General features: G+C 38.3%; 1 long non-coding RNA gene across 1 annotated transcript in view; it reads right to left on the bottom strand.

Annotated features, from left to right (window-relative positions):
• LOC139585750 (uncharacterized) overlaps positions 1-10,418 on the bottom strand; it is a 55,230-nt gene extending 44,812 nt beyond the window's left edge. The window contains exons 1-2 of the long non-coding RNA XR_011677283.1: positions 10,342-10,418; positions 8,812-8,895 (exon numbers count right to left, since the gene is read on the bottom strand). This is a non-coding gene — a long non-coding RNA (uncharacterized lncRNA). The remainder of the gene's footprint in view (positions 1-8,811; positions 8,896-10,341) is intronic.
• Positions 10,419-27,702: the final 17,284 nt, after the last annotated feature.

The following is a 27,702-nucleotide window of genomic DNA, read 5'->3' as shown; positions in this document are numbered from 1 at the left end:
CACTAACAAAAATATAAGAAAACAAAACCTCTGAACAAAGGTATTTGAGAGTTGTGGGATTAGTGGGTAAAAAATTAAACAGGAACAAAACAGCCCCCCTCACAATCCCAGCTTCCTTGGATGGTACAAAACATCATAAACAAAGCTCTACAGCTAATATAGTGCTGATATGCAGGGATATACAGTACTGCCCATAAAATTAGCCATGTGTTACTGCACAAAGTAGTGTGTTCCATAAGAGCTGCCTATTTAGCAAGCTTGATCAACAACATTAAATATGAAAATAAGAAGAAAACATTTAACATTGTTGAAAAGTAATTAAAAATATATTTCACCATATGCTTCCCTGCCATTACTTCATTTCAGCAAAACAAATGCCTGGAGCATTTATTATCCCCCATCATTTTTTAAAGAGGCCTAATGTTTCCACTTGGCACAGGAGACACACAGATAAAATGAATCAGCCCTGAAATGAATTGTGTGAAATGCATTTGTCTGAATTCAAAAAGCTTCTCTGTAGTCAAAAAATGCAGAAGTATTTCCATTCTCTCAAAATGCATATCTGGAAAACAACTATTTTTTGCTGGTTTTGCACTGTAATCTTTGACACAAAGGCAAAAATTCTTTTAGCTTTATTAGGGCTCTGCTCCTGTTAGAGTCAGTTTTACAAAGTTCAGGTTACTGACTCAGCTCCTAAACAGCCTTGGTATTAAAAAAGTAAAACAAAATAAAAAAAAATTTAAAAATATAAATAAAGTACAACTATACATCAAAAAGCTTTCAAAGCACAACTAAACTCTTGAGACTGAGTTCATCCACTGTGAAATTATGCTGTTTCCTGCACTGTGATGTCAGGCATAAATTTGACCACAGGCTTTTAAAAGATAGATTATAAGCAATTTTATTTTAATTCATGGTGGACAGAAGAAAAAGGTATCTTCTTTCATAAGTGATGATTCAAAGAGGAGTAGTTTGCAGGGCTGCATTTTGAGATTTATTTTCGAAAGTATGTATCTCTGGCCAGTTAAAGGCAGGGAGGGGAGGGCAGATATTATTCTTCAGAAGAATAATGGATTAATAAAACAGCCACTTAAAAAAAAGTCCTTGTTTGTGTCAAGTGATAAGAACAACCATAATTAATGAAAATAATTTATAAACGCAGCTGGATAAAGATGTTCATGCTGTGTAGTTGATGTGGTAGTTTATTCATTACTGGCACTGAAACACACGCTGTGCCTCTTTGTCTTTACACCAACTCCTTTTGAGCGTGTGAAACTTGACCCCCCAGCCTGTATACCAAAGCTCTGCCATGCAGGACAATTCACTGGCACTGACCTGGCACGTAGCTGTGAGACAAGTGACCTGAGACAGAAATCAAACACAGCCAATTCTTCCTGGGTGACCGGAGGCAAGGAATGCATTGGAAGTGATGTGAGAAAGCCCTAGGATGCCCTGAAATGGTCTGTAACAGTCCCTCCCTTTCTGGGAGCAATGAGGGGAGACAGAAGCAACTGAGGAGGAAAGAGTATATTACATTAGTCCAAAATATGTGGCTTCTTCTGTCACTTCATAGAAGGAGGAACAGAGAAAAATGTGGTAGGAATCAGGGAAATGTGGACAAGGGCTTTGGGCCTTTTAGTAGACTCAGCAGGAGCAAACTTTGCCACGGCACCACAAAGGCCATAGCATGTTTTTCATAGCAAATAACATGTCTTTCCTTCTCCCTTCTTCTATTCCACCCAATAATGTATTTCAGTTCAAACACTGCATTCTGTTCTCATTTGAAAAAAAAAAAAAAATGAAAGTGCAGCACTGGCTTCAAATGACATCTACAAATGGAAAAGCTGGATTGAAATGTTTTAACTGAAAACCACAATGGGGCTTGGTAGCCTGGAAACCCTGGAAACTCCCAAGTGAATTATTATCCTTCACTGCTGACCACCATTACAGAACATGACCGGGAGAAATGTCTAAATATTATCAGATGCATAGTGAAACCATGATAGCTAACAGAAGAGTGTGCTTTGCAGCAGATGCAATTTTGTTATGGTTCCACATGACAGAAGCTGGCTCTTCAATGCAAGCTCTACAGATGGGTTCGTTCAGCTCTGGAAGTCCCTTTTTAAGCAACACTTTATCAGGCAAGAGTACAATACTGGTGCGGAGAGAAAAGGTGATGGAGCTGGGGAATGTAACAGATTTCCATCTTTGTCAAGTGACCAAAGGCCTTTGCTGATCAATGAATCCCATCAATACAGTAATGTATTTCGAGCACAAGGGTCATTTGTCCTTTACAGAAGAAAATAATCTGAGCTTGAATGAGCTTCTTTAGCACTTTCAGCCCATGATTTGATCTACTCTTAAAAGTTTTGCGAGCATTACTGAGCAGAAGAGGAGTATGAAAATAAATCACACTTAAAACCAGAATATGGAGACTTAGTTCCTCAAAAAACAGATTTTATTCTCTACTGAAAGAGGAACGGTTTTACTAATGGAAGTTGCATTTCCACTTCAGAAACATGCTGGTGTCAATGGGTATAGCTCTACTGGTAGACCATTTTAGATGTAAACAATCCCTATGAAACAAATTAAGAATTTAAGTACAGATTCTAAGAAGTTTACCTAATGTTTGCAAATTGCTGTGAGATCTCCAAGTGAAAGGAATTCTTAAATGCTGCCAGATTAACTACTAATAAAAGAACATTTGACTAATTCAGCTATTTGAAAAATCTTCCATTATTTTATTATGTCTAAAATAATCCATCATCTTCTAAAGCATGCTGGATTCGTAGTACAAAGCTGAAAAGCAGAGGAAGGAGAAATGTCAATAACACTCGGCATGGCCACTCCCCAGATTAGCTGCATATGCCTAGACAAGGCATATCCTACATACAGCCTGGATAGAAGTAATACATCCTGGGATATATGTCCCAAGGACCTCTCAGCCTCCAGGACCCTGACATTCAATGGTACAAAACAGCATCATAACAATGCTATATCTATTCCCCAATTTGTCTGCATACTGTAGATATTAGTGCAAGATATGTTTTAATTAACTAGTATTTTTACCTACTCAGAATGACTGAAACTCACTTTTCTCCACCAAGGAAGTATTTTGTGTTAAGTACAAATTAGCACTATTTTGAGGTCAGAAACTGTGCATAAGACTGTTGTTGTCCATAAAAAAAAAAAATTCTGCCTGAAAGAGAATGAACAAATAATTGTCATCTCCTGAAAAACACAAAAGCAGAGGAGGAAACACATATGTGATTTGGAAACAGGATTACTCATAGATTCAGAAGTAATAAATCCAATTACCTTGCTTGATTCATCAATAAATGGGAAAGTAGTATTTGTTTTATTATCAAATTAAGTTATTCTTTGGAAGTAATCCACTTAAAATAATTGTTTCCTAGCATCAAGGAAAAGTAATCAGTAAAAAGGAACATAAAATGTCTTTCTACTGCTTTCTGTAAAAGGCTTTTTCACATTTTTCTGAGCACAAGATAAGTCCATTATAAACAGTGGAAGAGAAATTCAAGGAATCCAGACAAGTAAATGCTGCTTTTATGACATCTTTTGCTCTAACTGCATGGCACAGTGATTTAAAAGCAAAAGTTCTCACACTCTAGATTTAGAATAAAATGGTCTTCTGGGAACTCTGCAATTCAGCTACTGTTGAATTTTCTGTCCTCAGTGAAGCAATGTTGGTGAAACCTTTGACTGCCAGGGCTGAAGTATTCCCAAATGCATCTTCTGCTCACAGGACGTTACTCTCTGTGTGCAGAGTACAAAAATATTGGCAATACTGGTTCACCAATATTGGCACAACAAATACAGGTTCACCAATCTCAGGAGTAATGGCTTCGGCACAGACAGAGGGAGATGCAAAAACCTACAGCAAGCTATCTGTTGTGGCTAAAATATACTCCTGAAATTTTTTTACTTATGTATGTGGACGTGGCATATGTAATATAAGGAGCAAAACAGAGAGAAAAATACTTAAAATCTCAACCTTTCTTTTTCTAAATCTCCTTTCTGCAAGGCAGCAATGTCTCCTACAGTCTTTAAACTCTCAAGCAGTAAGCCATCTAGAACACTGTCTCATGTTCAGAGTTTGGTATGCAAAAGAATAAAACATCCCTCTGCTTATTGAAAAGGAAATCATAAATCCCACCAATGCAGAAAAGGCTTTTATTTGTCATCAAAGAACTGATTCGTCTCATGCAGAGTGAGATTCAAAACTTGGATTACAGAGATTATCTGGGAGTGACCAGAAGTTTTTGTATTCACTGTATTCTAGCAAGACTAAGTTTTTTGTCCATCTGCTAGGGAAGCCTCTCTGTGTTTCTTTGGTGAATCAACTTGCATTGCCATGCTAGACACATCAGCACAGAGTTTAAGACAAAGCTGTGGCTCACTGATGATAAATTAATTTTTAAATGAAAAGTTTTCTCGCTTTGTACAAGTCACAGTCTGGAGCAGCCTTCTGACAGTGTAAGCTCCAAGCAAATGGACAGTTGCAAACAGTAAATAAAGGTATTGATTTATGGCAATGTCTGTGGAAAGCACCATGGTGTGAGAATCTGTTTCCATGACCCAGACACTCCTTTTTCCCCTGTATCCCATGCTCCTAAATTGCTGGGAGCTGCAGGGATTTACCAGACCACAGTTCTCCAATGAAAGCAGCCATTAACCCCTCAGATATGCATGCTGTTCCACTCTCTACTCTTGCATATATTCAAGCTAGGACCTAGCATAGTAATGGACAAGCCACTGAATCCTTTGGAGTTAATTATTTCAGCTCAGCAATCTGTTTCTGAGTGTCACTAATATTAATGTGGAAGTTGTATGTTCTTGTCTAGGACTGTATTTATAGCTGGCAGAGTCCCATCTGAAGGCATAGTTGGCTGTCTAGGGTTGGAACAAAATGTCAAACCATCCAACATCTAAAAATATTAATGTAATTGCATGCTGAAAAGTGATAACTGAGTAAGTAAATACAAATGGATGTCAGCTTCAAATTGTGAAATATGCTATTCTATTTTTTCTTGCAATTGGCATCAATCACTTTAATTTTTTAAGATTCAGTATCCAAACATTTTTACATACAACAGTAAAATATTTCAGCTTAACTTTGAATACCTTATGAAATAATGCATCTGAATACTTAACCACAACAAAAAAAACCAAACAAGCCAGCATCCTAACACATTGTAATATTTGTAAATATTTACATATTTTTAAAATAATAATTGTATCTAAAAATACTAAGTTCAAAATCTCATTAAAAACTCAGGTGCTAGCATGGGGATTGGATTTACCACTATAAACATTATAGGAACATTATAACTGCACATTCTGCTTCTGAGATAGTTTAATCCCACATTGCCTTTTAATGATACTCATTCTCAAATGAGATTCCTGTACTTTGAAATTTTGGGGAGCCTGAATTCAGCAGAGAACTGTTTAGATCAGAATAACCAATCATGTATCAGACCAAAAATCTAGGATAGTCAAAGGGAGGGAAAACCAACAGTGATTAAAATAAATGAACAAAGAACAAAACTCATAGATATAAATTAAATCAAATACCTTTAGGCTCCTGTGAAGTCTGAAGCATATCATTACAGTCTAATTTCAGGGAGAAAAATCAGAGGAGGAATTCTGCAGTGATTCTAAATAAAGTATACTGTGAGCACAAGGATTAACCACAGTGCACTACATAAAATATTAAGCTATTTTTGTCATCTGGATTCTATGATTCCATATATTTCAGTTCCACTATGGGAGCATTTGTGATATTTTTTCTCCTCTTCACTACACATACATGATTTTTCACTGAGAATTCATTTCAATAACAGATCAGAAGCACCTCTGGCATGTGTACACACACAAGACAGTATGAGCAAGAAGGAGTACTATCCCTTGCAAAATTCTAAATTCTGAAATCCTCCATTATTTCCTCACATGAAGTCCATGGCTATCACTCTTTAAGTTATGCTATGGACAGAACTCAGTGCTGAGGAGGGTAGCAAAAAGAGACTGAATATAGAGAGTGAGGACCTGGGTCCCTTAGCATTTGAGGGTCTGGGCTGGATGCAGCTCTGCTAAAGAAGCTGAGAGAGCTCTGTAGTCCTAGACCTTGTTATGTTCCTCACCTGCAGAGGACCTCCAAACTGGGCAATACCCAGACTGCTCTGCAACTTTCCCACTCCTGACTTCCTCAAAAAAGGAAAATATGGTTGTGACTGAGGTGGGAACTACTGAATGTTTCAGTTTGTGTGCAGAGGGGGAAATCAAAGGACGAGAACCCAAAAGTAGAGCCTCTGTGACAGGGCAGACATTGAACCAAATAATTAGAATTGCTTTGGGCAGAAAAATCTAGCCCTTTCCCACCTTATTTGTAAAATCTGAAATCCTCTAAAAAGGGATTATTAACTTAAAAAGGTTAATAATGTATTTACTAATATTTCCATTATTTGGACTTCTGCTAAGACACTCTTATTTCAAATACATAGCCAAATCCCAACAGGATGTGTAATCTTAAGGCTTCTCATCTCTAGCTTGTAATTTCACAGAACTGGGCAAACAGAGGAGCAATTAATAAAATATGGGATTTATGTTTGAAAGGAGAGAAATTATCAAGGCAGACTCAAAATGCACAAACATTTTTGTTAAACAGCAGTTTACAAAACCCTGGGTCATACACAGAGCAATGAGTTTTACTGCCAAAGGTAAAGTTCTGGGTGCATTCATCAGTTCAGACTTCATTATTTCCTAAGTACTTTGTGGGACAGAAAAAAAGTCTGCCACCATTCTGTCTGAAGAAGGCCCCCTACAAAGGTGGAACTCACACCCAGAAAACATCAGAAACCTTAGAACCTCAGTGCTTTCAGAAACCACTGTGGAACTTGTCTTTTGCACTCTGTCTTTCTTCAGAAACTCACACAGAGCAATCTCATTTTTCCCACCAGCATGGAGAAAGCAGATAGTCACAGAGATCCCTTTCTGTCTGTGATGAACAGCTGCAGGTCCACAGATGATGGGTTTCATTTGGTAGAGCTCACCATTGTGTTCTCTGTGTTAAAAGGTGCTGAGCTGGGGTTTGATGTGCTGTTGTTAAGTGGCACAGCTCCATTTGCACTTCTTGGACGTCTGTACCCGTTTCTCTGTCTGGGTTTGTCCTTTTGCTAGCTGAGCTCAGTGAACTTAGGTTCATACAGAGAGCACAGGCTTTGAAGTTATCTGAGGCAGGTGTCAATGTTATCATCAATAGCACTTCTGACACATGACTTCAGCTGGGATTTTAACTGCATTTTTGCCAATACACAATCCTTTAACTTCCTCTAACTTAGCATAATTGCATTAGAGGAATTTCAAGGAGTTCTTTGAACCAAGGTACAATTAACATCCTTTCAAAGAACATTCCCACCCAGCATTTACCCTAGGTAAACTTCCTTTCTGAATAAACTCTCTGTTTAAGTGTAAATCAGCTTTTTCACTTGTGGAAACAGTTTCCAGTCTCTTCTCAAATACACTTTCACACCAAAACCAGTCTGCAAGGCTTTGCATGTTACAAGGTACATTTTTAGCTAGAAAGCAGGTAAAGAAGTCAAAGATTATTAGAAAATAATCTTTGCCTCTAGATCACTCGCCCATGAATTCAAGAAAGAAAAGCCACAGACAATGGATTCCTAGGTAAAAAGATACCAGTGGTCTTCCACTTTTAATCTAATTTTCAAATTATCCTGAGAAATCCTTATTGCAAGCTTTAGTTCACTGGAAAACAAACGGCAGCTGTAGAAGACAGAGGAAAACCAACCTGAATGAAGCAAAGATAGGATTATCCTGTCTTCTGTCCACTGCTGAGCAAAGAGGAGACTTCAGCCTCCAGAGCTGTCATTTTAACACCTCTATATAGCACTAAAATATAAGTTAAGAAAAATCCAAGTGTCTTAATCACTACACGGTGTCATTTAGGGTATCATCTGACATTAGCTAATCATACACATCCTCTTCCCTTCCCTAAGTCAGGCACTGCTACTGAATGGGAGAAGATAAGAACCCCATTTTAAAAAGATTTTTAAATGACAATGTTCAATTTCATCATTATTTTTAGGAAAGAAAAACCTTTATAAGCCTTTTAAATAACAATCCACAGCCCTGTGGTAACAGGCTGGCAAATGTAGGTAAGGGTACTGTGCTATAAGAAGCTTTGAAGTGTCATAACAAATTATCTCCTTTCCTTTGCATCTAATCATGCTGTGCTCAAGCCATGTAATTTCTAGAGGCAGCCCATTCATGTGCTGTGAACATTTATGAGTTTATACATCATATAGTATTTATTAGAATTTGGATAGAAACCCAAGAGTTTTAATGGTGGAGTTGTATCACATTTTGCTGAACACACACACAGAACAGCTTGAACTACTGCCTCTATTTTTTTTTCTCTTGGATTATCAAGGATTAACTTAATGGTTTCTGTGGTAAAAAAAGTCCTCATAAAAGGAAAGAGAAGGAGAGGAGAGTTCTCATAATATTTAAACAAAAGAAATCATTGCTAAAAGCTAAGTAGATGTGATGAAAATATAATTTCCACAACTTAGATGTTCAGGTTGTTTTTTTCCTGAGCCAAATGTTCAGCCTTTACATGTCTTTGCATTGGAGATCTAATAAACTTCATCTCTTTTCAGAAATACGTGATGCTATGATTAGAATACAACCTCCTTCAACAAAGGTCTTTTAGTCAGAAAAACACTGTTCAGGGATAGCACATAACCACTATGGGTCCCTCAAAATACCACTTACCTGTCAAGCCAGGGTCACACATTTGTTCCTGGACTGCAAGGGAAGGTGGGTACCATTGGATAATCCATATCCAGAGTTCAGGGCCTGGAATAAGAAATCTTAATGATCATTAACTTCTGAGTGGCTTACACTACATATTGTGATATTTCTTGTTTGGGTCCAAAGCAATGGAAGTGCTTATAAAGTTCATCCTACATCTGGCAAATACACGGTAGAGGAGATCTAAATCTGTGTTCCGGAACTAATTCTGTCAAAATGGAGTCAAAGGAGGATTTAGTCAAGTAGAGTTAATATATTCACCAAGCCCTTATGATCACTATGGTCATGCTTTTAGAAAAGATCACAAATCTCAAAGACAGCTGCTCTCAAAAAAACCAGAAAAAAAACCAAATAAAGCGGAACAAGCTTAAGCTCCCAGAAACTTGCTTCTTGCTGTGCTAGTCCAGATTGTGTCTGGGGTGAGAAGATAAAAAGCACTGGATTCACACTGCTCCAAAATTGAAGAAGAGCAGGGGTGAATCAGGCCATTAAATTTGTAATCAGATCTGTTGATTGTCTGTAGTGCTTTTAGTTCTGCTCTGTTTTAAAATAACTGGAGTTCTATTTCAAAAGAGAACATATACCACAAACAGGCTACCAGTCCTGGAGAGCTGCTTGAAAAAGATAAATTCTCAGATTGTCAGATAATTTCTTAAAAATTTCTATTCAAATTATTCCATTACAAAATCCATGTCAAAACATTATTGGGAGAGGTTTCAACCAGTGATCATTTCTTTCCCATTTAGATCAATGTCTTCCAACCTGTTGCAATCGGGAGTGTTTTGGTTGGGTTTTTGTTTGGTTTGTTTGTTTTCCATTTGCACTGACAAATCACTCCTGCTGGTGCTTCCTTCCTTCCTTCCCAGGCAAACAAAAAAAAAAAACCCCTAACTTTTCTCAGAATTTATTTAGCCAAAAGGTTCAAATTTTCTAATGAAATAGAATGGATTTCATGCTAAAACAAATGTTCATTTACTTACCTTTGCTCATGCTTGTTTCCACAGTCATTTCTTTGTCAGAAAGACATTAAAATATAATTAATATTTTAAATGACTTATACATATACATAGATATGTTTACATATGCAGACACACGTGTGTTCAGATATGAGATTAAAAAGTTTTTCAATTGCAGACATAAGATACATTGGCAAAATTGCCCAAATAAGCATCAATAACAAAGAAGTTAGCAAGTCCTTCCTGGGAATAACCTTAAACAACACTGCTTTAATCATTTGGTGGTCAGCCTTGGAGTAGAGACAGAGAGCATTATGTATTTCCCCCACAGCTATGGAGTCATTTATCGTGTACATTATGAGTATATGGAAAGGACATTCTTTAAACAAAGGAGTCAGGAAATAAAGTCATCTTCAATCACTGTCATGAATATTCTGCTTAATTGCTGATGGCTTTTTTCACTGCATTGCAATACCCAGTCTGCTGTCTTGCAGCCAGGCATTGCAACATATCAAAAGCTACAGTGGGCTCTTACCCTTCTCCAGAGGTCCAGAAACAAGAGCAGAACCTGCCAGGTCAGACCAATAACTGCTGCAAGGCGATGACGGTGCTGCAGGAGGAAACAGATTTCTCCCTGAGAAGGCACAAGACAAATACCCTCCCGACTCACTCTCCCGTGATTAAAATGACACATTGCTCCATCTTTCTCTGACACATGACTCTTACAATCACAGCTCATAATCCTTGACCTGTCCTTAATGATGTAGTAAGGGCTGAATAGACTTTTTGACTGCCCTGTTCCCACAGAAAACTTCTGCTTTTCCTGTCAGAAGCCATATAGTTTTTTAAAGTGTCTACCTTAACAATTCCAAGAGACCTTGGCTGCATCAGCAAAGAGTTCTGCTCTTTTAAAAGAAATATCCTCTAGCCTTGACAAGAAGTAAATAGATCACCCAAAGCTACCTCTGCTTTTCTCCTGTTTTTGACATCCAAAGGGAGATCCAGAGTGTGTGGCTGGTTGGCTGTGGAAGAAATGGTAATTCTGTCCTAATGAGGATAACAGGTAATTCTGGAGGGAATCCAGTCTACGAGGAGAAGGAATCAAATTCAAACACCATGCTGTTGTTGGTTGCCACATGTTATGGTCTTCCCATTTTAGAAAATTCCACATTCCTTTGAAGCACTCACAGAAACATCTGTGGATTTGTGGGTTGATCCTTGTAAAATGTTAACTACTTTATGCCACAGAGCAGGACCTCTCACCAGAGCCTGTCATCTATTTGAACAAAATAGTGCAAAAGAAGCAGGGTAAGTTTTGAAAAGATGTCTATCCAAAACTTAGTGAACATAAATAACATATTTCTTCCTGGCCTTGGTCTGCTTTAACACAGCAGCAAAATAGCAGCCTTGCCATTGCTGCTGAGTGCAGCTAATGGTCTTTTTTGTCTAAATTACAGTTGGTCCCTCTAAAAGTGTGTTTCCTGCCAAGTGTGGTTTCACAAAATGCTGAGTCAGAGGAGCTGGGGGAGGGACCAACAGCAGCAGCGGCAGCTGGACACGGGCCCATGGCATTAGTGGCATTTCTAAAAGAAGATTAAGAAACAAGAATGTTCCTGGGCAAAAGGTGCAAAACTGGAAGGCAAATAAACTGTAAGGCAGGGTAAGTTACAGTGTATCATTTCCCAGAAGGGAATGCCATACTGTAGTTGCTTGATGACATATAGACTAATGCCTTAATATTTAGGAGTTGGTCCTTTAAAATATTCATGTGCTTCCTATTGGACTAAGGACTCAGATGCAGGTCACCATGCATCATCAGCACAGTGGTCTGCCCCAGGAAATTTGAGGCAATTTGCCCTAGTTCAGGGTTCTACAAGAGAGACTTAAGTAAGGCAGCTCACTTTATTTTTGCTTGAGGACACACACATTTGCAGCTATTGTACTCCAGTTGATAAGCTGTGGGCTGTTAACTCACACACTGTTAGTATCCAGTGAACACACTCTTGTGAGGCTGTTGGCCAACCTTCTGTCTTCCAGCTAGGGTAAGAAGCTGGAGCTCATCTACATGGACTTGCCCTCAGCACTTCCACCCAGAACCATCTCTGAAAGACACAAGACAAGAGGGGCACACAGGCAGCAATGGAAATGATGAGATGAGTTGAAATATCATTTTCTTTTTGCATTTCATGTCTGAAAATGGAAATAGCAAAAAGGTAAAGTGAGGTGGTGTTAAAAGCAGTTTAAGCAACTCCCAGCTTCTCTGGCCACTTGTCCTTGTTCCCTGTCACCCTCAGTTGTTGTGACTGCAAAGCATAAGTGGGAGCACAGAATGAACAACATAAGGGATTACATGCATTTGCAAATTAACCCCCGCCAAAACTCCTTGTTTTCTACCCAGAAAAGTAATTTAGCTCCATGTACAAACTCCAGGGTCAGTGTAACAAATAGGGCAAGAACAAGTGACTGCAGGGCTGTTTCAGTCAGCACAACAATGGAAAAATGTCCATGTAACCACAACCACCTTCTTAACTTTCAATGTCTTTTCCTGCTCCAAGCTCTAATTCTAGCAACCAGTGACCTGATCTTTTTTCCACTTAAATAAACTGTAAATTTGCCATTAACCTTGATATAAGTAAGATTGATTCTTGATATGTAAAGGATATGATTTTCCACATTTCTTCAAGGGTAGCATCAAGGAGTACATTGGCATTACTGAGTCCAGTGCCCCTCACTGGCTGCCCTGTAGCTGATACTTGGTCCCCAAGAAATCAGAGGCCAAACTCCACAAGCCCACCCATACCCTACAGAAGGGTTCCCAACACCACAGCATCAGAGAGCAAGGACTCAGCAGACTGCAGGTGATCCCACAGAGGAACACATTACTCTTCTGCAATGTGACCCTTTTTTTTAGGGCAGAAGGTGTGTCCCATGCACAGGGTGGGGTCCTGCAGCAACTACTGCCAAGTGAGGGCTGTTCTGCCCAAATCCCTCCACAAAAGAAGGGCCACAGAAGGAGGAAGGGAAACACCACATCAGCAATCACAGAGAGAGCCTTCATTTGCAGTGAAACCACATGTGTAGGCTACCAAGTTCAAAGCAAATAAATACAAACTTGCTTGCAGCTTCGCCACAGGCAGGAAGCCATGGCCAAGAGGACTGAGCCTGGCTTAGCCCTGCAACCTAACACAACTGCTGAGCAAATTCTTTGCCCAAAGCAATGAAGAGGCACAAGTGCCCCACATTGGTCCTTTTTTATCTCCATGAAGAAAGTAATCACAGCAAGACTTCCTTTTTACCCTGGTCCCTATTGCCTCCTGACCTGTTTCTCAACTTTGAAAGGAGTTAGAGGTTTTAGAGCAACCTACTCTTTCTGTTTCTTTTTTTTTCTCTCCTTGCTCATACTTTAAATGGATTGCTGATGCAGATAAGCAATACAAAGGGGGAAGGCACTCCTTATGTTCTTTTATACATCTTATGTTCTTCTCAAACACCGTTTGTGGAACAGAATCAGCAACACTAACCTGGAGAGATAGTTTGAGCAGGCACTAATAGATTGATAAAGTGAAGGTTCAGCTCTGATGTTGATGGGTCCCTTTTGGAGACAGTTATACAACAAAATAATAATAATAACAACAATTTCTATAACTGTTTTCTCTATCATACCTATTCTTTCAGAGTTGTTAGGTTTTGGTTGGGCTGCTTTTTTTTCAGGAGATATATTTGTTGCATTTAGCTGATTCTTGGCCCAGATTTTCACTTGTAAAGAATGTCACAATCTAACAGCCTAAATTTATTCATGCTTGGTTTATTTATTTTCTCTAAGGAGACATTTTGCATATCAATGGAAAATATGAGGGTGTTTCCCTCAAACAATTTATTAGAGTAACTGTTGAAGAACACTGTTCACAGTGCACTGAGGAAGCAAATGATACAGACCTTTTGGGCATTAAATGTCAGGCTGGACATTTGTGTGCTGCAGGAGCAACCTGTGGGCTTTCTGCCGATGGCTCAGCTCTATTTTACATGTACTTTTTATCACTACATTTTATTGTTGTTCACAGTAGCTCACTTATACATTCCTTTTCATTCCTTAATATTTTTCCAGATGAAAATCTGCCTGAAGCATTTTATGTACTGATAGACATTCTCCTTTCTTTTGCTTTAAGTTTTATTTCACTTTTTTGTAAGAAAACTAGGCAAAACTGATAAGCTGGGGTACATAAGGACAACAGAGATACAAACATCTAGAGAGAGAAATGGCACTATGGCTCAGGAAGGGAATTCAAGTTTGTACAAACACCAAGCGAAGCAGCCTCGGAGAGTCCCTCTAAGATGTAACTGCTTAGTGAGCCACTTTGTCTGCTGCTGGCTCCCTTACTTCTCTTTCCTCTGCATTTCTAAGTGTTCTTCCAGATGTCTCCATCATTTTTCATCATATCCTATCACGACAGAAAGGTAACAATGTGCAGGGTCTCCAAAGTGAACAGACAGATTTGTGCTGCTTCACAGCTGTCAATTTTGTTTGGATTGTGTTTTTCTCTTCTGTCCAATTTTCGGCCCTAGCTGCTGAAGCAGTTCAGAGGAGCCGACAACTGTGCACTACTCTGTTAACAGGGTGCAAGTGCTAAGAGGAAAACACCCATTTTTCTGCTTTCAAGACTGGAAGGCACATTGATAAACATGCAGCCAGTGCACTGCTACTCACAGAAACCAGTTACAAATGAACTTTAAATCTCTTTGCTGTCTCACTTCTTCTAGAAGTGTTAAAGATGTAGCAGTGTAAGGCCTGGATTATGCAGAGACACTTGGAAAAGTTATGGCCTCCTAATAGCCCATTTAACATGTTAAATAAGCATAAATAAATGTAGGATTGTGTGTTTCACAAGATTTAATTTTATGCTAGTTTCTGTACTCATCTATTTTCCCCTTTTCTTTCCTTGAAGAGCACCCATAAAGGGAAACCCTATAGGCTGAACTTCACATCCTCATAAGGATGCATAAGGACAGTTAACTGCTTAAGCCCCTACATTTTCAGCTTTAAGGGAAAGCAGGAGTAGAATACCAATGTAAATGGACATTATTCGAAGCAGCTGCCTCTGGGCATAGCAACCCTGCCTCCCTGCAATGAGCTCCCTCATTAGCTGGCAGGTAGGAAGGGGTGAGGTTGGGAGGAGTGGGCTGACAGGTGACTATTGACTGGTGGGGATGTCTCCCATGGCTCTTTTGGGAGGCTTCTGGGGGCTGCTGCTGCCTCAGAGGCACTTGAACCTTGAAGTGTTAGAGTTTTGTCTCATCTCGTCTGTGGACTGGTTGGTACTTCTGGTAATTTTCAGTTAGTAAGAGCAGATAATGGGAAGGAGCACAAAATATCCATTTTGAAATATAAATGTAGAGTTGTAGTCGGAAGGAAGGATTTGAGTAATCATATACTTGTACAATTTTGAGATGGCTGGACTTGGTGCAGGGTCAGAGATCATACTCCCTATGGCATCCCATGAAGGTTCAATATTGGCAAAAAATGATTTGGTTTGGTTTCTTTGCTTGTTTGGGTTTGTTTTTGGGTTTTTTTTAAGTAACTCAAGATTTTTCCTGGACTAACAAATATATGGGTTTGGCTTGTATCTCAGTAACACAGATTAATGATTAGTGGTACCAGCTAACTTCGGTAAGTAAGTCTAATATGTTTGAAATCTGATTTTCTTTCTGAGGTTGTTAAGAGGTTATTTAAATACCATGATGCCTTCTTAATAGTTTGTTAATACCATGCTGCTTTCTCAGTATTAGACCTTACAGTGTTTCTGCTGAAATCAGAGAATCATAGAATTGTTTAGTTTGTGTAATTATGGATGGATTTATGGATTTATGGATGGATTTATGGATTTATGGATTTATGGCCAACTCCTAGAATTCCATAATCTTGTTTGGATAGTGCACAGAGTTCCTTAATAGCAAACAACATTTTTTATAGCTGGCCCTGCTCTGGAGCATTCCAAAGTCTGATATTTATGGGCAGAAGAGAGTTTGATGGTGTTCCAGTAACAACCAGGACAACCTCTAGACATAAACCTTATTTCATAGACTGAGCCACCTGCGTGTTATATTTTTGTGCTAACTTTGAAACCAGTAGACAATATATTTTAGGTAATGTGTCATTAAATGTAGTACCTTTTCAGATTAATAGTGTTATTCATTCTTCATTTTTATGTTAGGGTTGCCCCATTGATCTTAAGTATGAAGTTAAGGTATACTAGGGCCAAACTGACTCTTGACATTGCAAGATACTTTAAAAAGCCTTGTAACAGCAGCTGAGGATTTCCACACAAGTTCTTTGGTGCACTGGTCTTGTATAGTAAGAATGAGGTAAATAGAGCAACTTCCTTCAGTGATTCAAATGGGTGGTAACTGCTCCATGGGACCACTGCAAATTGGCAGAGCAGACCAGACTTGCTCCTCCACCATTGCCCACAGGGTCTGATTTCCCTTTTGCCTCCTTAAAATGGAGCATTTTTTTCTGTGGAAACGAGCTGGCCATAAAGTGCAACAAGGAAATAAAAGGGTGACAGGATGTATTTTTTGATTGTTGGATAGCTGCATTCATTACTGTGTTTCAGTGTGGCTCCAAGAAGTGTTAGTCAGAAGACTGGTGCTCTAGACATGGCACTGCCAACTGCATTCATCAGGCCTCCAAAGAGGCAGAGAAAGCTTCAGTCCAGAAGTATTAAACAACCTTCAGACCCAGTGCCTCGCTAAAATTAATGAGCCAAAGTCATCAGCATGCTCTGGCTGTTCTGCACTGCCCCAGCTATAGAAAGAAGATATAAAACTAGTCTGATAGGTCAGACAAACACCATTTGAGATTGTTCCATATTTCTAAAGAAGCACAGAGGAGCTGGAAGACCGGACCCAGGCTATTTCTAATTCCCTCTCAAAGTCATGGTGGTACTGAATTGCTAACGTTGCCAAACATATTGCAAAATGTAGTGATATGGAAACCACGCAAAAATAAGATATTTAGGTTGTTCTCTACCTTAGCCTGCTAATATGGATTATACTTTATAAAATATGCAATTATGTTTCTGAGCATGGCAGTAAAATACACTGACAAGTTTTCAAAATCATGCATTACAGTGACATGAATATTCTTGGTTTTTGAAGGAATTTGTCCATAAAATTACCTTTTTCTCAATAAAGAGATGAAAATATGACTTGCTAGATCCACAAAAGCATTTAGGAGCCATTGCTCAATAAAAATCAATGAGTAAAAGAGTTTAAATAGCTTTGTGGATTCAGGTGGTATGTAAATTACAATAGTTTCTACTTCTTCTAGACTCTTTATTACAGGTGGAAAACAAGATTGATTGCAGAATCTGTAAAATATCAAGAGGACAAGAGGAAAACCTTCCCATGCTGAGATTTCTGGTATCCATAGCACTAGGGTTATATCTCCTAAGTAATGTAGTTGGGTTTTTGAAACAATTTCTCCTGATTTTCAAAAAGGGATGTGTGCTTTCAGAAGCAAAGCCTTCATTGTCTGATTCCTCAGTTCATTCAAGGAAGCATATGGAAAATACACACATCAATATGTCAGGCAATGGTTTGAAGCAAAAGTAGATGTTATAATTGAAGTAGATGGACAATAGAAATGTTTTCTGAAGTTTTCACACTTTAGGAAAATTGATCTCTCCCTGAAGTACTTCCAGCCCCTGTGGATTTCAAAATGTCTTTTAGACACATGACTCCATTGTCTTTATTCTCCACACACATACACAACTTACCAACAATTTTATTAAAATGTTATTCACATGAAAAGGAAAAAATCTCTTTTTGTCTGTTCACCTTTTATTTCATACATAGAAAGTAGAAAGCAATGCTTACTAGGTTAGGAAAGACCTCATTAAGTCAAGGCACTGAAATATCTACAGTTTAACCTGTTATGGAAAAGGAGGACAAAATGCATTCACAAATAATATAATCATCACATCAAAAAGAGGTTGTCAGATAAACTGTCACAAACAGCAGGCAGTGAGCTCTAAGTTTGAGGAAAAACTCCTGAGTAAAAGATCTGGTTTTTCCCTCCTAACAATACTATAAATAAAAATAATTCTGAAAGTCATGGAATTACACCAATGTGGGATAAGAAAACATCAGATTAATAAAATGCACACTGCATCAGGTCAAACAAGAGCTTCCAGATGGATTAGGAATAAAAGCACTTTTGAGCCGACCTCGCCCAGATTGCAGGCACATTCCTGCCACTGTATCTGCAACATGCCCTGCTCTTTTCAGAAGCCCTTGCAGTGCGCTGCTCCTGTTCCAGATATGAGGGCAGCATCCTGCATTTGGCTAAACCATCAGAGCAGAAGCCAGAGCAGCGTCCTGCTGAGCAGACCTGAATAAAATTATCCAGAGGACTTTGGTAAAAATTAGTGATCTTCAGTAAAATTACACAACAGACCTTGGTAAAAATTAATTGCATAGTCTAGCCCAGAGCACAAAGGAAAGCAGTACCAAATGAACAGCAGCAGAGTTTGGCCCACATTGGAAAGAGCTGATGTTAGTGCTGGTCAAAAAATAAGAAGGATGGTGGTGGGGGGGAAGGGAGGGAACCTGAAATTTATTTTGTTACTGATTCCAGCAGGAAATGAAAGCAGATCTTTCTTTTAAGGCTGTTTGTTGAGTCATACTCTTCTGAAATTTTCTTCTTTGTATTTCTGGGAATTATATGCAGTGCCAGAGTACCTCCTTGTTTAAACAATGTTTTGGATTGCCAAAGTGGTGAGGAATGTGTGCCACATCACACGGTTTCTGTAATTCTGCATAAAGAAGTATATGAGGCTGGTTTGACCACTGTAGAAGCCTCAATTATATTGAAGGTTCCTTGTGTTTTGTAGCACTATAATCAAAAGGTTCTGTATAATTCAACATCACTAGAATAATGGCTGATTTGAGAAAGTACTGGGATACAAGTAGGAAACTGAAGAAATTAAATTCAGCAAGACTCTGTAAGACTTTAGTGGGATTATGGAAAACACAAAACTATTCAGGCAGCAGGCTGGGTTGCCTAGAAATGAGTAATTGTTTAAAGTAGTTAAAAAAAGAAGTCATTTACACTCCTGGGGCCTTTATTGTTAACAGACTGGTTATCTCTTAATTTTCTACCTTTCTCTAGGTGCAGGTGATCTCCACATAGTATAACCAAGTCACATCACTCTGTAAAATAATATTGTTTTGTGCAGTAGATACCCACATTTCCATGGAAAGGGATTCATTTTTCAGAGAATTATAGCCTTTGGAGAGAGAAAAGACCTATTAGGTCATAAAATCTGTCCCTCTGCCAGCACAGGATTTGTTGCATCGTCTATGTATATTCATTAGTGTTTTGTTTAAGCTGTTTCTCAAGGAAGTAAGGGGACTTCTGTGCTGAACCAGGGAAACAGAAATGTGGCTGAGTTCCTCTCACCAGACAGTCACCCCTTATATGCTCTCTACCTTTACAAGTTTCATTATTAAATACAGATTTTTCACTTTCAGAAATGCCTCTGTACTAGCCAAATGTTTATTACAATTCCATCTTAATGTAAATTAAAAATTCATTCTCTTTAAGACAGCTTTGTGTCTCATATTTAGGCAGAATTGAGGTTATTGAAATTTAGGAAAAGAAAATTATTTCTTTCTGAACTTTTCCATGTCTCTGAATATGGTAATCAGGGTGTAGGGGTTGACAGGTGAAAACTTTGAAGAAAAAGCCATGTACAACATATCAACATGATGCAACATTTCACCTGTCTGTGTCTTATCTGAATTTCAGACAAATCTGCATTATAGAAATTTATCTTCTCTTTTGAAGAGGCTTCAACTTATGCTCTAGAGCAAATGAGAAATTGCATATTATTAAAGTCAAGCCCAAATAAGGGCTCAAGGTCAAGCATGTATTAAACTGCTGTTAAATGTCCTAAAGGAACATGATAGTTCAAGAAAAATAGAATGATATGTACAATTTCTTGTTCTCATTCATAAGTGCTTTTCAATATTAAAACCTACTAATTTCCTCTAAATCCAAATTTCTTCTTTGGAATTCAGCTCAACTGTGCAAATATAGAAGGATTTATTAAGAAGCACATAATCATAAACCTCATCAAACAAAATCACATAGAATTTCACATAATTGCATAGTAGACACAAGTCTTACTTTCTGATAGCAGAACTCAACATTATTTTGGCTTTTTTGTAATTTTAAAATGGGGTTTGTATGAATTTCCAAAGTTGTTTTGGGGGTTTTTATTTTTCCATTTTTCCTACAGTTTTGGATGATGATAAAATTAATATAGTCTCACTGATCTAGTGATAATCAAAATCCCCATGCCCACACCAGCCACTCAAATCGTCTTAGAGATTACAGGGGGATAAAATTGCTAAGATAATTTCCTTGGCTCCTTGTCCACAGAACTAATAGTTTTTAAGCCAATTTGCTGTGTGATTTGGCCACTTTGTGTTGATCAGTCCTGGTATTTTAGCACCTTTCTAAGAAAAAATCCTGTGCATTAGGATTGAAGAGCATTGGTTGGTTTTTTTTCTGGTGAAAGAAGACCAGAACCTACTGCCATCTTTTGCCACTATACTTTGTCATTTGGCTTTGTGAGAAAAAAGCAAACATCAGCAATCTCAACCTGACCTTGCTGAGTATAATACAAACATATTCAGCTATTGAAAAATCTTTTCAGTGGCCATCTAGAATGACAAGCAGGAAAGATGCCTCCTGTGTGTGTGCTCATGTATAGGAGCATAACATACCTCACGGGTCTGTATGAACTTTCAGCGTACTATTAGAAAGGTTGCAAGCTTTATAAAGCAGAGGTGCTTCTAGATAGTATCATATTGGCCAGTCACACTGGTGCTGTAATCAACAAAATTGCTCAGCCTGGAGCTCTTGAAGCATAAACAGGAAGGTGGGACTGACAAGGTGTTTTCAAAACCCTCTGCTAGGAAACACATATTCCTGGTTATTGAAAAATCAGATCTGTCAAACTTTTGGCTTCCTACATGTCTGTATTCCCCCAGGCTTCCAGGGGCAGGTTTCCAGCCAAGATGATGAAGATTGAAGGTGGTTGATTGTCTTCACAATAGCTGGTGGATAGACACTCTGCTGAGGCCTGCCTGTCACATTATTTTTATGGGTTCTGACAACAGCACAGTTGAGTTTATGAAACAGATGATTCATCCTATGTATAGCTTTTTCTGTGCCTGAGATATATATGCATATGCATTAAAAACATGGTGGGAACTGTTGTCACAGAATATGCCTGCCTGAAGAGAGACAGTAATTCTTCTTGAAGGGGAGAACCCACAGAACAGAAGTGACACGCTGGCACTCTGAAATGCCGAAATGCCATTCTAATGAGATAAGCAGCATTTAAAATTTGTGCTCCACTGTATTTTCAACTGCATTATTTTCTGTGCATCTAAAACTTTATTAGCAGTGTAAGGGTTTGTCTGGGAGTAACGTGTGTTTATTTGTACACTTTTTACAGACAGAAACGTGTTCGAAAGCCCCGGCAGTCTGTTCTTTGCTTGAATGATGGTCATGCGAGATTTACAATCAAATTGTAAGGACAGGAGGACAGGAAGAATACAAGTGACAAATACAAGAGTCTCTCTGCCAGCAGGGAAGAAGAGCTGTAATGAGCAAAACTCCCAACTTGATCTAATTTAGAGCCAAGCAGAGCTTCAAGAATGTGTGGGAATTAATCTTTTTATTTATCCAGAATGAAGGAAGAGAATTAAGGGTAAGCGGAATAGCACTGAAATGGACAGATTTGTATTCCCTCCTGAAAAACATTGCATCTAAATGCCTGACAGCTAAAGTTCATAAGTGCAACAGCAGATTTTTAAGAAACTGTAAGAAACTGTTCGTTCTTTCCAGATGGGGGATGGGAAGGAGGGTCTGGATTTGACCAATAATGTGATCATTGTTGAAAATCTACAGCAGTACAAGAAATGAATGGAGAATTTAGTCTTAAGAAAAAGGAAAACAGAAAAGTAAAGAAAGAAGAAAAGAGTAATGAGTTTTCCTGACTTAGGCCCCAGCTAAGCAAAATGTCTAATCAGAGAGCTAAGGATTTGCAGTGTTTGGCCTCTCAGCTTGAAAAGATGTGATCAGCATGCTAGCATGGTTGTGGTTTCTGCTCATCTGGGTTCCTACAGCTTCCAAACAGCCATATCAAAACTCCACTTGTCTGCTCAAGCGATTCACTTTCAGCCTAAATAAAATTAAATATATGAATGACTCATAGAAATAATTCCATGTTGGGAATCTCATAATGTCACTACTGTTCTTTGATATAAGCCAGGTCACATAGTTGGACTTAGCTTGCACATAAACTTATTCCTATAGTTGCTGGCTTTTTGCACTCACATGCATTTTTATGCCCCCTTCTCCACAAGCTTCTTTCATCTTTCCTTTTGGCAGCTTGCCAGTATAGTAGCCAGATCCCCTATTATATGCCAATTAATTCCCTCTTGATGAATTTGAGTTATTTGTATTTTATTGTACACAGTACGGAAATACATCGGGGCAAAATGTAGTATAAATAGGGCATGGGTTAGTCAAGTATAAAGGCTTTTTTTGTCCTCTACTAGATGTGTACTTCTTTCAAATTAAAATAACCAACATCCTGCTACAGTAACCTTTTCCATTATGTTTGAAAAGCTTTTTAATTTTTTTTTTTCCCCATCAAAATCCTAAGAGTGCAATTTGCCACGTTTTGGCTTAGAAATGTAGAGATGAGACCTAGAGTTACTGTACTGTGCAGTTCTTACAACTAGAAGTAATTGTTTAGTAGTAGTATAATAGTCTGCAATCAATTAAAAAGGCAATTGTCTCCAAGGAGGTTTCTGCATACCTGTGGCCTCTGCCCAGAGAAGAGCAGGTTTGTTCCTATTAGCAACACATCAGGAGAGTTGTGTGCTCACACCAAGGCAGGGGCACGTGTGTGAACCACAGCCAGAAAACATTTTAATTGGATGCCCACAATGGATTGTCAGATCTACCTCTGCTTAAAGCACATACTTAAATCCACCTGAATTTACTGACACTGCTCCTGTGAGGTAAACAGGGTGCTCAAGCACAGCTGAGCTGAAGACTTTGGCCTCCTTAGAGGAGGTCATTGTCACTGAAGTGACAAATGGTCCACAATGTCTGAAAGACAGATTTTGCCCTATCTTTTCTTTTTCTTTCTTCCTTCTATTCCCCTTCATGCTGCTTCACTAAATATTTACCCTCTGCCCTCCATCTCATCAGATTCAGTGATTGGCTGACCCCAAGGAAAATTCCTTCAGTTTGCTTTACAAACAAAAAAATTCCATATACCCTTTTTCCCAGATTATGTTCTGCCATTTTATTTCTTTGGGGTGCTGTGCTGAGCTCCATCACCAAAACCAGTACAACGTGGGTAACCAGGAGCAAGAGCAGAGGAGAGCTTGGAGGAAAGGCAGGGTCTTCATCCTCATAGCAGCTGACTTTAGTTCATATCAGGTTGCATTAGGTACTCTTTAAAATAGTAATGTGACTTCTGAAATTGCAACATAATGCCACCTCTTTAAATGCATTTGTGTTCATAAGGGCATTGGATGAACTGATCTTGTTAAGTCCAGTTCCAGTTATAAAACCCTGTAAAGGCATTTCCTTGCATAATATTATTATGATGCCTAGATGCTTTGCTCAAAAGTCAAAAGGAATTAAAGATCTGTTACACAGCAAAACTGTGTACCCAATTAGAATACATAAATTGTTCAGACAGAAATGTCTGTATGTTTAAGAATAAGAAGGATTTAACTTTTAACCAACCTTAGAACACATCCTTGTATGTATCCTTTACTTGTTAATCTGATTTTATTTAGTTCTAAAAAGGGGCTTTGCATGCTAATTCAGATTAATCAGGTCTGACTGCATGTAATTAAAAATTAGTAAAACAAAGGCAGACCCTAAATCAGTTCTTAAAGAACATCTTCCTTCAACTACAAAAGATTAGACTTTATGCAAGAGTAGCTCTGAAAGGAAAAACAGTTATTATTGAAGAGTATGCTAACATTTTATCATCAAAAAATGAAGCACGTTTGCCTAACAAAATTAAATGATCCAGACAATAAAGCACATTTGCTGAGATCAAGAATGATAAAACCAACAGTAGAGTAAAATCCAATGCAAAAAATATTAAAGCCCATTACTGCAATGAGCTTTTGGCAAAGGACCTCTGTGCAATAGAGGTCATATAACATTTCAGTGTTTGCACTGGATATAACCCAGGGAATTAATTCCAAGCTTACAGTGGAAAAAATCTTGGTACTTTTGTGTGCTTCATAAAAAATGCAACCTGCGCCTTAAATTGGATTAAAATTAGGAAATTTCCTTAATTACCCAGTCTTTTTGAATCCAATGAATTTAATTAATTAATTGAATTTTTTAAATCCATTTTGAATTTGAGAAACCTTTTTCACCTAGTTTAGTTTACTGCAGTTGGATGCTAATATCATAGCAAAATACTAGAATTTCCAAAGCTTCTTTATAATTTCTTTAGATTTTTTTTTACGAAAGAGAATATTTGGAATTCTAACCAAAAGAAAAAAAAAATGCAAACCTCTGAATAAAATTACCAGAGGAAACATACAACTGTTTCTTTCACAGCTAAAGTCATGTCCTTGGTTATTTTATGTAAAAGGAGAAAAGGAAGGTTAAAATTCAACTGTCTCCACAAACAGTCCTTCTGCCCTTTGCAAGTCCCATTTGTGTTACTAAACATCTTTCAAAGGAGTCTTCAGCCTGCTCTTGTATGCAAACAAGAATTCCCCTGCTCCCCCCATCTCCACACAGGTATCAGGGCCAGAAACATCAGCCCTGGCAGCTGCTCTGACAGCTACAGTGAGGTTAAGATCATATTGCCAAGGGAAGTGCTCCTCTGGGACCTGAATATAAACCACTGTGGATATTATGGCCCATCTAGGATACTCTCCAGGAGCGGTGAACCTGCATGCTTGGCTTGCAGTGGTGTCTCCACAGCAAATGAAGAAGTTCTCTGGTGAAGGGTAGAGCACTTGGCAATCGCCTCCAGCAGCTGGCATTTATTTGCCACATCCTGGGAAGGATGCTGCCCAGCAACACAGGGGCAAACAGCCCCAGAGGTACAAGTAGGGAAGAGAGGCGGTTACTAAGTCCTCCTCTGAGATCAACCACAGAGTGTTGGTTGATCCAACACAGGCTTTTTCCTATAATAGTTGTCTATTGATGCTAAAAGTCCCGCGTTTTCACAAAAAGAATGGAATTCAATATATTGAAATCAGCTCTTCATGAGGCCATCCAGTCTGGAAAAGTATTATTTACTTTTTTGGAGTTGGTATTTTAAGATGAACACTTTCTTGTCCATGTTACTTTCCGATTATGAATGGCTGCTGCAAGCATTTGTCTAACAATGGATTTCAGAATGCGACACAGTTACAGTTGCACATATGTTAAAATATAGAGCCTAAATTTATCTCAGGACACATAAGACATCCTCTGGGAAAGCTGCACAATGCAACCATGCTTTCTATTTTTGGCAATAATTAAACTGTACTATGAAGAGTTATTAGACTAAATGACACTGTAAACCCCAAAAGCAAAATATCTTACATCACAATATGATGTTCTTAGTCCTGTCTCATACCTCATTCTTTTCAGCTCTACTGCAAATGAAAATTAGAGTCAATGGAAGCTAAAAAGGTATTTTATGCATGGAATAACATATCAACTCAGTGAGAAAATAAATACTGTTTACCTTTTTCTGTTTAAAAATGTAAATTCTTCCTGCTGCACAAATTTGTAAAGTAAAATTGCTCAGTACTTATACATCTCTCATGCTTATCTTCTAAATCAACAGTGATAAAACCAGATTTTTGAAAGTAATAGAGTATATAATAGGAAATTCCCTTTGTCACTTGCATTAACACAGTGCAATGAAGTCCAAAATATAAAATATAAACTATGATTCTGACAACAGTCACTTGGAAGATAAACTTATCGTGGATTATATATCTTCTTTTAAATAATGCATAACACACTTTTCTGAACCACTGCAGTTCCTTCTCAAGGTGTTGTAAAAGCTGAACAACCTGAAGCATATTTATACAGATTAAGTGGTTTCTAATACTCCAAAGAGCACTTAATCTGCATGAATGTGCTTCGTGTTGCTATGTGCTTCTAAAGCCTGAACAAGGAGCCTAAGTGATTCTGAAAGTCTGCTGCACATTTGTGTTTTGATAAGTCAAACAAAGGCAAAAATGGAAGAAATATGTTAATTGGCCCTGGCAAGCAAGACAAGCAATTGGCAATCAGAGGCTTTCCAGACTGAGCTTCTTATTCTCCAGCCATGTCCTTAAAATGTCTCAAATTATACTAATAATGCAAGTTATTATGCTAATATAGACTCAAAAATGGGATAATGCTGGAAATGATGTATCCTCGATAAAAATGTTCCATGATCACCATGACTAATGTTTATTAAAATGCTGCCCTAGAAACTGAAGCAAAGGCCAGCTGGTTTACCTTAAGGGTTCTGCTGTGGCATTTTTCAAATATTCTGTGTTTATCGCTTTTTCTAGCAGACCATCTAAATGAGAAAACCGTGGTAAAACACTTGGCAAAAAAACCTTCAGATTCTGACACCTTCCTCTGGCAGAGCCATGAAACGGTTATTCAATAGACAGCTAACATATCTATAAGGTATGCTGAAAGTGAAACACACATAAAGAGAATTTCAACATAAATCCACCTGATTCATGTATCAGTTCCACACTTTGCCCAGTGTTGACTAAAATAAGGGGAAGAAATTACAGCAGCAGAATCAGCATAAAACTGATTGCTATTCCTGACTAACACGGGGGGACAGAGTCTGTGGTGCATTTTGTTGCACACGTCTTTCCTCTACCACTGTTTGAATTAAGGACACAAGAAATGTCTTGTGGTGAGCAGAAGGAAGATATTCTCCTACTCTATTTGCTTGTGGGAGATGAAGAAACTTGGTGGTAGGTAGGTTCTGAAGGCACTGTGGCATATAGGAAAATTTTTAGTCATGTAATTCAGGTTGTTACGGAGGCTAACTTTGAAAGACTGTCAGTATGAGGTGCACTGTTTAAGTTTCATCCAAAATAAATGCAAAGGCATCAGCATTTTTTTTTTGTTGTTGTTTTACTCTATGCAAAGTAATAATGTGTGGGATCTTGTAGAACATGTAACAAATATTCAGTACAAACTACTTTTCCAGCAACTGGGTCCCAGAGCTGTATAAATATCTCCAGAAAGCAGTGCCCAAGGCTTTAAGAGTATGTGAAATGAAAAGGATACATCTGTCAGCTGGTGTGTAGCACAGGAGGCAAACTGCTGAGTGAATTGGCAAGGGAGAACAGAAGATGATAATGAAGACAGCACTAAAGTCACTGGAAGATATGGAAGGTAACATTTGCTGGTCTTCAGTTCAGCGTGGTTCAGGGCACTGGATCTTTTGGAATAGTTGATTGATTCCTAAGGCAAAAAGGTACTTTCTGCACAGAGTATTTGTCCCAGATATCTTCTACTGACACCTGTCCTGAGAGACAGAAACAGTTTTCCAAGCTAATAAACAATTCACAAAGTGCTTGCCACAGTAGAGCAAGGAGTCTTTGGGGTTCATAAAGGACTAAAGTAATAGCTGTAGGGTGAAAGAAAAAGTGAAGGAAAAATGATGTGTGGCTCAGAGTTGACATTTCTTTTTCTTGTTTATGTTTTCTGTAAGTTTATTTACTGTAATCCTAAAACAGCACAATAAGCTGACCCTAGGCTCAGGGGGAAAGGGAGGTGTGCCATAATATCTTTGGAAGGGAAAGCTACAAG

The sequence above is a fragment of the Agelaius tricolor genome, unplaced genomic scaffold (genome assembly GCF_023055355.1).
Source record: "Agelaius tricolor isolate 1412-34295 unplaced genomic scaffold, bAgeTri1.0.p SCAF_2, whole genome shotgun sequence".
NCBI lineage: Eukaryota > Metazoa > Chordata > Aves > Passeriformes > Icteridae > Agelaius > Agelaius tricolor.
Note: the sequence above shows the minus strand (reverse complement) of the source record. Positions and strands in the feature narration are given on the sequence as shown.